Source organism: Chelonoidis abingdonii, chromosome 3, assembly GCF_003597395.2.
Source record: "Chelonoidis abingdonii isolate Lonesome George chromosome 3, CheloAbing_2.0, whole genome shotgun sequence".
NCBI lineage: Eukaryota > Metazoa > Chordata > Testudines > Testudinidae > Chelonoidis > Chelonoidis abingdonii.
In genome coordinates this window covers 36,102,878-36,115,934 of record NC_133771.1, presented here as the reverse complement: position 1 = coordinate 36,115,934, position 13,057 = coordinate 36,102,878, and positions in this window count along the sequence as shown.

Sequence of the window (13,057 nt, the reverse complement as noted above, 5' to 3'; positions counted from 1 at the left end):
CTTTCAGAAGTCTTAAAAGAGCAACACTCTGATGCAGAAACTACAGAACCCGAACCACCAAAAAAAGAAAATCACCTTCTGCTGGTGGCATCTGACTCAGATGATGAAAATGAACATGCAGTCAGTCTGCACTGCTTTGGATTGTTATTGAGCAGAACCCATCATCAGCATGGATGCATGTCCTCTGGAATGGTGGTTGAAGCATGAAGGGACATATGAATCTTTAGCGCATCTGGCATGTAAATATCTTGTGATGCTGGCTACAACAGTGCCATGAGAAATGCCTGTTCTCACTTTCAGGTGACATTGTAAACAAGAAGCGGCAGCATTATCTCCTGCAAATGTAAACAAACTTCTTTGTCTGAGTAACTGGCTGAACAAGAAATGGGACTGAGTGGATTTGTAGGCACTAAACTTTTACATTGTTTTATTTTTGAATGCAGTTATTAACTTTCATGATAAAGAGATTGCACTACAGTACTTGTATGAGGTGAATTGAAAAATACTTCCTTTTGTTTTTTACAGTGCAAATATTTTGTAAATATAAAGTGAGCATTGTATACTTTGTATTCTGTGTTATAATTGAAATTAATATATTTCAAAATGTAGAAAACATCCAAAAATATTTAAATAAACAATAATAGAATACTAACAGTGCAATTAATCACAATTAATTTTTTCAGTCACTTGACAGCTCTACTTTGTACCTAGAGCATTTACAACCTTCCCCTTTCCTGCTTCCAGCTGCAGTAAAATCCTTTCCTGTAGCCATGTTCCTGAGTGGTTATTGGGACCTACTAGAACTAGCACCTACACAGCCTAGATGCTCAAGCGTCTACAGTGCTTGCCTCTGTGATGTGGTACACTGCAGACACCACTACTAGCACCCTAGGTCTTGATATTACAGAAGAACTCCAATAATTGCAAGCATCTGGGAAAGCAGTGACAGGTGCATGACATCACTCAGTACCAGTCAGGACTAGATTGTGCTCTGTCCTGTGTGGTCACTATTACTGTTATGGGATACGTCTGTAACAAATTGTGAATTCCATTTTGCATTGTAACCTCTATCTTGGATTATAACTTTCCTTGAGACCTTCATGTCATAGCGTAACCTCCATTTTCAATTAGTACATCATTTTGCATTAGGGGCCTGGCACCTAGCTGAAAGACTAGGGCTGAAGCCATAAAAGAGAACTCTGGGGTCATCAACTTTGATTGCCACTCAACTACTAGCCATCATTATGGGACAATGGACTCCCTACAGAATCCTGCCTGGGGGAAGGAGCTGTAATTTTCCAGCTGGAACACATGGGCAAAATAGAACAAACTATTTAAGGTGTGTGGGGGGTATTCCTCTGACAAAGGGGGCCATCCACTGCCATGTGTCAGAAAATTGGGCTGGCTAGAGATGGGGCAGGAGGGACTCTGCTTTTCCTGGTATGCTGATCAGACCTCAGACTCATGGAAGGGGTGAGATCAGACTCAGAGGGCACCATCTCAGGAGTGTTTATTTTGTAAAGTACTGTGACTCTAGTGCTTTATTAAGAGTAAAAGTGACTGTGATTAAGAAGTTCCTCTGCTAAGCCTGTATTCCTTGTTTGCCTATCCTGCGGTTGTCCCTGAAGTGATTAATTGAGAAGCTCAGAGTCCTCAGTGAGGTGAAATGCAGAAGAAACATATATAAGCAACTGGGGATTTGGACTTGTTTCAGGATCTAATATAGCTCCCACATCCCAAGAAAGGGGGCAGACATGAGGCTTTCCCCTTGGGAGTGTGCCTTAGGGAACATCTATATGGAGAGATGGCATGCACTGTCTGAATGGACCTTGCTACTGTGCCCTAAATGTTCCTTAGTAGGTTTTGCAAACAGCAGTAGGTCAAAGCACACTACAGCACTTTTAGGGGGTGATAGCAGTGTCCACATGACCAGTTAGACTGAGCATGGCAGGCTGATGTGCTCGAAATTTACTACCTGACTTGTCACGTGCTAACTCTACAGATAGACAAGCCCCTAGACACCCAGACCAAGAGCTAGGAACAGTGAGGCATCCCAGCCAAGACCTTGTTGGCTTAGGAACACATGGGCTGGGTACCTGGGTCTACTTTTACAGACTGGTGTCCAGCCAGAGGGAAACTGGACCAGGGTATAGCAACTTCATTGGGGAGTAAGGGATCCTCTGTCCTCTACCTGAGTGGATACACAGAATCGACTTGAATCAAATCTCTGGGCAGAGGGAAAAGCATGGGCTACACATCATATACTCCTCTTAAGACCTAAATGGTAGACAGGAAACAAAAAGGGGCAAGGACCTGGCAGATCTAGAGCTTCAGCTCCTCACTACACACTATAGCTGTCACAGCTGTGATGGGTTGGTCACAGAGACCCCCTTGGGACTGTCACCTGATGTGCTGAAATTACCTCTGAGCCTGTTTTCCACTGCCAGCTTGGGACTTCAGAACCCTGCCTTGTTGAGCCAGACATGCTAGTCTGCAGCAACACAGACCCAGGTCTGGTCCACGCACCCAAAGCAGCAGACTTTAACCAAAAACTGCTCAGCAAGTCACTTATCTATAGCACTCAGACACCCAGTTCCCAATGATATCCAAACCCCAAATAAATCCATTTTACTCTGTATAAAGCTTATACAGGGTAAACTTATAAACTGTCTGCCCTCTATAACACTGATAGAGAGATATGCACAGCTGTTTGCTCCCCCAGGTATTAATCACTTACTCCGGGTTTAATAAACAAAAGTGATTTTACAAAGTATAAAAAGTAGGATTTAAGTGGTTTCAAGTAATAACAGACCGAACAAAGTAAGTTAACAAGCAAAATAAAACAAAATACGCAAATCTAAGCCTAATACATTAAAGAAACTGAATATAGGTAAATCTCACCCTCAGAGATATTCCAATAAGCTTCTTTCACAGACTAGACTCCTCCTTAGTCTGGACCCAGTCCTTTCCCTGGTACTGTTCTTGTTAGTTCCAGCTCAGGCAGTAACTAGGGGATAGGGCCAGCTTTAGGCCGATTTCCCCGATTACCGTGGATCAGGCCTCGCACCTCAGAAGGCCCCGCAGTGTCTGGAAGAGGGTTCTGCAAGGTAGAGCCTCGGAGGACAACTGCTGCCGAGGAAGGACCCTACGCCAAAGTGCCACCAGAAACAGTGGCAACTGCCTGAGCTGCCGCTGAATTGCCGCCGCTATCTTCAGCGGCAGCTCAATCGCTGTTGCTGTCTTTGGTGGCATTTCAGCAGCAGCTCTTTCAAATCGGGCCACACACGTCCTAAAGCCCTCCCTGCTAGGGGATTTCTCCTGACTACAGCCCCTTTGTTCTGTTCCACCTCCTTTTATAGCTTTGGCACACGGCAGAAATCTTTTGTCTCTGTCGGTCCCCACCCCTCCTTCTAAATGGAAAAGCATCAGGTTTGAGATGGAGTCCAGTACCAGGTGACATGGTCACATGTCCTGTGAAACCCCAAGCCTCCATTCTTTCCGGCCTGACTCACATGAACACAGGTAGGCTTGCAAGTAAACAGAGCCATTCACAATCAATTGTCCTAATTAATGGGAGCCATCAAGATTCCAAACTACCATTAATGGCCCACACTTTCCATAGTTACAATAGGACTTCAGAATAATACTTCATATTTCTAGCTTCAGAGTGATACATTCATACAAATGGGATGAACACACTCAGTGGATTATAAGCTTTGTAAAGCAATGTCACAACAGCATATTCTCATTTAAGTTTAAAGGGAAGATCTGGAGGAACTGTGTCCCGGAAGACTTTCAGACAATTCTTTTCAAGCGCTCTTCCTGCTGTGATGCAACTATGTACCGTGCTCCTGGGCTCTGCCTAAAAGCACAATCTTGACCTAAATAACCCACTAAACAAAATTATTTCTGTAATAAAATTGTTCATGTTTTCTAGCAAGGCATTGGCACATGGATGAGAGTGTGCTTAATTTCCCTGTTGTGCTGCAACATGGTAAGGAATATCAAAAAAGCGGGTGGCAGGCATGGCAAGGTACAAATCTGGAAGCTGCTGTCAGAACAGAAACACAGCAGTAGTAAATGACTTTGGAAAAAAAAGATGTAAAATATTTGTAAACATTTCAGGTCAGTGGCAACAGTAAATCAGCAGGGGCAAGTTCCATGTGCTCTGAATCTGTGTCTAATCAGTGGCTAACACTAAGCACTGGAAACCTCATTTACAACACAGCTGCAGGCGAGTTGGCGGGTACAAAAAAAAAAAGCAAGCTTAGAAGACAGTGTGGTTTATGCTTAAACCTCAACTTTGGTTTGCGATAGCATTGTCAGATCATTTTACTTAGATACACCTTCAGGCATCCAGGGTTTGTTAGCAGTAACAATAAGTACTGGGTTTTATTTTTAGAACTAAGAATTCAAGCCCTTTTGTGCCTCTATGGCAATCAGGAAAGAAATCCTTGTTAGCCAGAAAGTTTGCATTAAATATGGATGAGGTAATATTTATTTTATTGGACCAACAAGTTGTCTTTCTAATATCGTGGAACCAACATAGCTACAACAACACTGTATTAAATATGTAATTTACAGTCAACAAGATTTTAGACTCAGCCTTTCTGATACAGTATTGCATGACCCTTCCCCCTACTTATTGCTGGCTGATAATGTGGAACTGTACAACCAAGAGCATTGAAATTACATCTTCTCCATAATTACAGGCAATGCTAGGATACCAGTCATGCATTCAGCAAGATCCTCATCTGCTGCGAATTGGCATAGATCCAGTGAAGGCAATGGAGCTACCCTGAATTACACAAGCTGAGGGTCTGACCCACAAGGGAGCTGCACTCTCCATTTTCAAACGATAAACACATGAACTCTACAAATCATATGTGAATCAGCATGTATTGTCATTCCTTACAAGGAAGTCAATGTGCAGGACTAAAATGTGTTGTGAACCATGTTACAAAAATTAAATATCAAAAAGGGGTAGAGATACATAACAGTGCACTGAAAAAAGTAATTATAAATGTAAGCCCTTGTCCTGCTTGATTGCAATGGGATTCCTCATGAAAACAGGCATCAATATCTCATGTTAAAATGCTTGCAGGATTGGACTTGATGATTTTGTCTTCATGAGTGTTGCCAGTACTCATGATTTCTTCACAAATAATAAGATTTTGGTTGGATATAGAGCCAGTCTTCACCTGACAAAAGAAGTTCCAGTCCTCTTGGGAATTTCAGCCCTGCCTAGGGGCAGGATCCTTCTGATTGGCCTCTTGGGGCATAGCATCCAGTGGATGCTGCTGCGGGAGGCAGATAGAAGTCTTTCTCCCCCGCCTAAAACCTCCTCTTGACTCCTGAAAGGAGGAAGGGGAAAGGAGAGAAGCAACCAGCACCATTCTCAAAAGAGGGGAGGGAAAAATCCAAAGACAGACCAAAAATCACACTATTTATATTTTTAAAATCTCATGGTTTGTAGGCCAGTCTCATGATTTTGGAACTTTAGGGTTGGCAATACTGTAATTATGATGACATATTTTCTATTAACTGTTTGCATACTCAAATAGAGCATTGTTTTATTTTTGTATATATCAGTTCTTCTTCTGTTTTCTTGGCTTCCTGTTTGTTTTTGAGTGCAATTCAAGGTACTGGGTTTTCACAGATTCCAAGGTCAGAAGGGACCATTGTGATCATCTAGTCTGACCTGCTGTATAACACAGGCCACAGAACTTCCTCAAAATAATTGCTAGATTGTATCTTTTAGAAAAACATCCAGTCTTGATTTAAAAGTTGTCAGTGACAGAGAATCCATCATGACCCTTGATAAATTGTTCCACTGGTTAATTACTTTAACTGGTAAAAAGTTATGCCTTTTATTTCCAGTTTGAATTCGTTTAGCTTCAACATCCCACCATTGGACAGTGTTAACCCTTTTCCTCCTAGATTGAAAAGTGTATTATTAAATATTTGTTCCCAATTTAGATTGTAATCACATCATCTCCAGCCTTCTTTGTTAAGATAAATAGATTGAGTTCCTTGAATCTATCACTATAAAACAGATTTTCTATTGCTCTAATGATTCTTCTGACTCTTCTCTGAAGCCTCTTCAATTTTTCAAAATTATTCTTTAATTGTGGGCACCAGAGCTGGACACAGAACTTTACAGCTACAGTCATGCCAGTGCCAAATACAGAGGTAAAATAAGCTTTTACTCCTATTTGAGATTCCCCTGTTTATGCATCCAAGATAACATTAGCACTTTTGGCTACAACATCACATTGGGAGCTCGTGTTCCTCTGTGTGTCCAGCATGATCCCACAAATCTTTTTTACAGTAACTGTTTCTCAGGATAGTGTCTGCCATTGTGTAGTTTGCTTGGGCCCAGTTTATCATGTGATTCAGATCATTCTGTATTAGTGACTTGCCCTCTTCATTATTATCAGTCCCCCAATTTTTGTAACATCTGAAAACCTTATCAGTGATGATTTTATGCTTGCTTTATGGTAATTGAAAAAAAAATGTTAAATAGCATAGGGCAAGAACAGATCCCTACGAGACCCAGCAAGAAACACAGCCATTCATTGATGATGCCCTGTGTACAATTATCTATCCATTAGCCAGTTTAATTTATTTAATGTGTGCTATGTTAATTTTAGATAATTCTAGATTTTTAATCAAAATTTCACGCAGTACCAAATCAAATGCCTTACAGAACTGTAAGTATATTATGTTAACACAATAACCTTTATCAACCAAACTTGTAATATCATAACAATATGAAATTAGGTTGACAAGTTCTATTGTCCATAAACCTATGTTAACTGGCATTAATTATTATCTTTTCTTCATTCATTATTAAGTGAGTCCTCTATCAGATCCATTATATTGCCTGAGGTCAAGGGCAGACTGACAGGCCTATAATTACGTGAGTCATCCCATTTACCTTTCTTAAAGACACAACATTGGCTTTTTTCCAGTCTTCTGGATGTTCCAAAACTTATTGAAAATCAACATTAACAGTTCAGTGAGCTCCTCAGTCAGATCTTTTAAAACTCTTGGATGCAAATTATCTGATTTTAAAAATGTCTAACTTTAGTAGCTGCTGTTTAACATCCCCCTGAGATACCAGAGGAATGGAAAGAACACTGTAATCATCATTAATCTACAAAGTCTCTTTAGTCTGTTTTTTTACTGTCTGAAACCTCCTTGCATCCAATGAAGCATGCTAATTGGAGAGATTAGCTGAGGTGCTCCCATTGAGAGTCCCTAACATTTGCCTAGAATACAAAGATTTGAACCAAAGTAATTACCTTAACAACGTTACTGGAGAGAAACAGACCCTGCTGCTGGTAATCAACAGGTGCAAACTGATGTACTTTAGTCACATCAGGTGTAGACATAGAAACTTTCTTGAGGTTATTATCATGGAAGGAATGGGGGTAGGTCATTGTAGTAGAGACAACCAGCAAAAAGATGTATAGATGGTGTGCAGCAGACCATTAGGAAGGAAGTCGATGAATGCTCCCTAATAATGGACCAAGAAGGCTTCCAGAAATTCTGCTATGATGACACCAACACTCAGACATAAATCAATGGTTTTTACCTTCCCTACTTAGTTACAATGGTGCAGAGCCCTAATATAGACACACTGTACTAGTGCAAAATGGGGCTTGCACAGGGCCAGGGTATTGTGCTTCAGGGTAGAGTAGAAGGGGCATCGATTCAGTCATGAATTTTCTTGGGTGTGGGTTGTACATGGTGAAAGTCTTGTTGGGAGATGATGTTTTGAGTTATACCCTTTATTGAAGCCTAATTGCTGTTGATGTTATATTTGAGAAGCCTATGGAAGCTGACTGTGTAAGACAGAAGGTCCAGGTATGATCTTTGATTTTCTTTCTGTTTTAAAGATGTAAATATGCCCAGAGGATTGGGCAATAAGTGCATGTTTTATAAATATGGCAAAATAAATTCACATTATATGTGCCACCTCACGGAACTTTGAGATACTCTCATCCATTCTCCACCTGAGACAACAATCTCATACTTTAAGAAGGAAGCATGCCCCAGTGGCACATGAAAAAGCCAAAGATTGTTTTCACACTTTGATCACCATTGTAATTTTCTGTGGACTATAAACAAGTGACAAGAGAATACTATTCTCTCTCCAGACAAGCACCTAAAATTTCCAGATCACTTAAATAGTGATTAAAAAAATGCAAACATTTTATTTCCTTAAAAGATGAGCCTTTCATTGATTGACCTAGTGATTGATACTTACTTTACAAAACCAGAACCAGTTGTGACTCTAAGTGCCTCTTATACATGTATTTTCTCCATGGAGTGACCTGAAGTGGTGACTCATTGTACTGAGAGAATAAAGACAGACAGAGATCCATATATGACCTCAAATAAGAATCAAAATATCACATAAAATATCACCGATGAATTAATTTTTTAACCATCTTGTGTTTCAATCTAAAGAACAACTTTGTTCTTTAAATTACAGTTAGCCCTAATCCTGGAAACAGGGAACACAAATGGAACATTGGAATTGCTACACTGATTCAGACCCATTTTCCATTTGGTGCAATATCTTGTCTTACAGTGGCCAACACCAGAGGCTTCAAAGGAGAAAAAACTCTACAGTAGGAAGGTGTGGGATAAATCTGTCCCCTGTGAAGGTTTAATCTTAATTTCTACATACTTAAAATTTGTCTTCAATCCTAAATCATGAGGTTTTCTATTCCTTCCAGATTTTGTGATAGTATTAACTATTATAATTTGGGCTATTGTAACTCTGAATATTCTTGTTATCTATATTCCTCTTTAAATTCCTCTTTAAACCCTGCTAAATTCTATGCTTCAACACCATCCTGGGGCAATGAGTTCCACCCTCTGATTTGAATTCAGATCTCCAGGCTCAATACTAATATGAGTTGAAGGAGGAGGGGCAGACAAAGAACCATCTTTGGACTCATTTATCTGTGTTCTTTTCCACTATGACACATTCTGTTGTTTTTACCAGGGGACAGAAGTTTAATTCAGGAAAAAGGCTACTGAGATGAACTGAAATGATCACTGGGTCAATTTGACACCATCCATGATAATTATTTAGAGCCAGACTTGGCCCTAAATATTTTGTTTTGTAATACCATGCTTATTTAGTAGTCTGCTATAAGTCAGTGGTACTACTTGTGGAATAAGATGCTACATATGGTGAAGATTACTACTGTGATGGGTTCCCTCGGGTGCCACCTGGCACTGGGGTACCACTAAGGCTCCTTTTTACAACATACTGCTGTGATAGTCTGCCCAGCCCTCCAGCCTTCAGCCTGCTCTTTCACCAACATACATACATGCAGGTAGGGGCACACCCACCTGCAGTACATGCAGGCAGGCTTTTTAACCAGCTAGTACATGAGAAGGCTTCAGTTACGGCAACTCCCAGTTCTTAACGCATGCACATCCTCTGGAGTATAAACCCAAAATTAAACCATCTTGCGCTGCACGGGGAGCTGTATAGCGTAAGCTCATAAGATTGTCCCCTTCTTCAATTTGGAGAGGAATATGCAACAGCTTTCCTCGCTGAGGGATGATTCCCACACACTGGTTTTAGATCAAGCAAAAACAAATTCATTAGCTACAAAAGATAGATTTTAAGCGATTATAAGGGATAACAAACAGAGCAAAGCAGATTACCTAGCAAATAATTAAGTTTAATATACCAAATACATTGGATATAAATAGCAGATCCTCACCTTAAGTGATTATATAAGCAGGCTGCAGATTCTTAAGGGGCAAGCTGCACTTGCTTACAGCTTGGAATTCCCACATGTTCCATTAATAGGCTAAAAATCCCTTTAGCCTGGACCCAGCATTTCCCCCAGTTCAGTCTTTGTTCCTTAGGTGTTTCCATGAGTCTTCCTGGGTGAGGAGTCAGTGAAGAACCAAGATGATGTCACTCCCCTGACTTGTATAGCTTTTGCATAGTGGGGGAACCTTTGTTTCAAAGGCTGGTTCCCATGCCAGTTAGTGGAAAAATACTGACATCTCAAGATGGAATCAGGCACCAGGTGATCTGATCACATGTCCCTGTAGTGTCACAGCAGCCATTACTCAGAGGCTGTCTGTAGCATCCTCAGGAAGGCTCTCTAGGTGGGAGATAAGCTTCTCCTAAGGCCTATTGTTTCTTCCTAATGGCTCATTAACCTGAATGGGCCCTTCCCAGCCAGCCATCTAGACTGAGCACATTTTGCCAAGGGGGTGTTGCCCAGATGTAACTACATTTTGAAACACAAAAACATAGTCAATATTCATAAATTTGGATACAAAAATGATACGTGAATACAAATAGGATAATCATATTCAGCAAACCATAACCTTTTCAATGATATCTCACACAACCTATCTTGCATAAAATGTATAACTATGTCATAATCATATCATAATAATATCACTATGAAGAATATGGGTTACAGTGTCACAACTACCAATAGCTGATATTTACAAAATAGCTCTGTGTGGTTTTTTTTATATTCTTTTTTCTGCTGCATCAGCTGTTGTGAAAGGATGTAGCTCCATTAAAGTATGCGGGACTACACCATTTTACACAAGGTGTACTTCTGGGGGGATTCTGCATGACTGCACACCTGCAGAAAATGCCCCTCCCCCACCACTACTATGGGTGCAGTTCTGGGGGTGAATTGTCCCCCTCCAAACAGAGGCAAGGCATGGGGGCCACATGGGGTAATGTGCCATTACCCACCTCATTTCTGCAAGCACAGAGCTGCATGGATGGAGGAGGCCCTCTCTCTCTGCTCCACAATCAGATGACTCTGCAGCTGAACACCACTCCTGGGTCCTAGTGCCAGTCATGCTCCCGTTCTGTGTGCTGGAAGCCTTCCTGTTTTCTGTGCAACAGTGAATGCCTGTGGTGGGGCTGAGTGAGGGGGGTTGGGGAAAATGAAAGAAGAGGGGTGAGAGGCTCGGGGGGAAGAGGCAGTGGGGAAGGAAGGGGGTGGAATAGGGCAGGGGGAGGGGAATGTGGGTTTGAGAGTAGGGAGATGGAGAAGAAAAGGGGGTAGGGAAATCATGGGGAGAAGTGAGAGCCCAGTTTGCAGTGTCCTCTCAGCAGCAGCTGGGGCTCCCCCGTTAAGCAGGCCCATCGAACCCTCATCCTGATAAGCCCTACCCCCTACACCTGGACCCCTCTGAAAATCCCCCCACCCAGACCCCCACCCCACTGATCCCCAACCAGCTGCACCTGGACCCCCATCTCATCAAGCCCCCCTGCCTCAGCACCTGGACTGCCCCATTAAATCCCCACACCCAGACCCACCACTGAGACCCATCTACCCACATCCAGACCTGCCCTGTTGAACCCCAACCACCTTCACCTGAATCCCCTGCAGAGTCCTATTGTCCCTGTACCTGGAACCCCCCAATGAGTCCCTATGCATCCAGATCTCCCACTGAGCCACCTGCACCCAGATTGGCCCACACAGAAACCTCTCACCCCACACTTGGATCCCCCCACACTAAGCCCCTCCAAACTTGGATCCTGCTGGGCTAAGTCTGCCCACCCACATCTGGTGCACCTGGCGCAGAGGGGCAGGGCCCCGGAGTGTTTCTGGGCCAGACCCAGCCCTCGCATGTGTCAGGGTCGGGTGCAGCTTCAATGACAAGTCCCTATATCAGGGGAAGTGGGGGCTTTAGGGTGATCTCCAACCTCAATGCAGCCAGTGGCCTGTGCTCCTCACTGCCATGCTGGAGCCATATTTATTTATTGACAAATAAAAGTTGCAGAATTTTAAAATATTTTATGCATAATTTAAAAAAAAACATTGGTGCAGAATTCCCTCAGGAGTAAAGGTGAAGATCTGGCCAAGTGTTTGAAGACTGTAATTTCATATGAATATTTAGAATTTTAAAAGGAAATCTGGAAAAAAAACAACGTCTGTCATGAAAGTAGAACTGGGGTAAAAATGGAAAGATGTTTTTCCCAGTTCTCCCCGGCTCTATTTTTTGTAGAAATTTCATTTTTTTAAAAAAGCATTTGATCAGCTACAGAGCTGTTGAAAAATAGAAAAGCATCTGCTGACTACTTTTTTTTTCTTTCCATTTTCCACTGACGTTTCAAACAAATTCAACCAACTCTATATAAAAATCTGAAGTGTAGTTCTGGGCACAGTCTTCTGTGCGTGAGAGAAAAAAAAGAAATAGATACACAACTAAACACTGAAATAAGAACTAGCTGGCAGAGGAGAAAAATGTAGTTTATGATGATTAGTCAAATCTTTCAGGTTCCCTTATTTTTATCTAAATGACAGCAGGCTTACTCACATCTATAGAATAGCCAGTGTTGAACTGCAGCTTGTTTGGCCATAATCTAACTTTCCATGTGTTTAGTGAAGTGACAGTTATTGTAATTACTGCATACAAAAGCATCTTTTTTAGCACAGCTCTGATAATACCAATGAAGTAGCTATTGGCAACATTGCATCCTTTTCCCGTCTTTCCTAAGAAAGTAGAGCTAATCAGTTAATTCTGGTATGCAAGGTCAAGTCTGGACAACTTTGATTATATTTTTTCCATGTGCGAGAGACTAGGGAGATATTTAATTTCAAGTTTCACTCCTGAATATTATTGTGCTAGCATGAAGTAATTCAACAACTTCCCTTTCCCATGCATATCATAGTTGTAACATCGTGCTTATAATGTAAACAGAAAATAGGAGGTGTTTGCTACAATTACATTTTGCAGAAATATCCTTAGCTGTATTAAAAAGTGATGGAAACAATCATTGGCCTGAAGGCTGGAGCAAAGTTCAAATAAAAGAAAGTCAGCTAAAGCACAGCAGAATCTCTTTCTTTCTTTGGGTTATATACAGCACTATCACCATAGCAACTAAGGCCTGGTCTACACTACATGTTAAAACCGATTTTAGCAGTGTTAAACTGATTTAGCGCTGCACCCGTCCACACAACAAGGCCCTTTATATTGATATAAAGGGCTCTTTAAACCAGTTTCTGTACTCCTCCCCGACGAGAGGAGTAGCGCT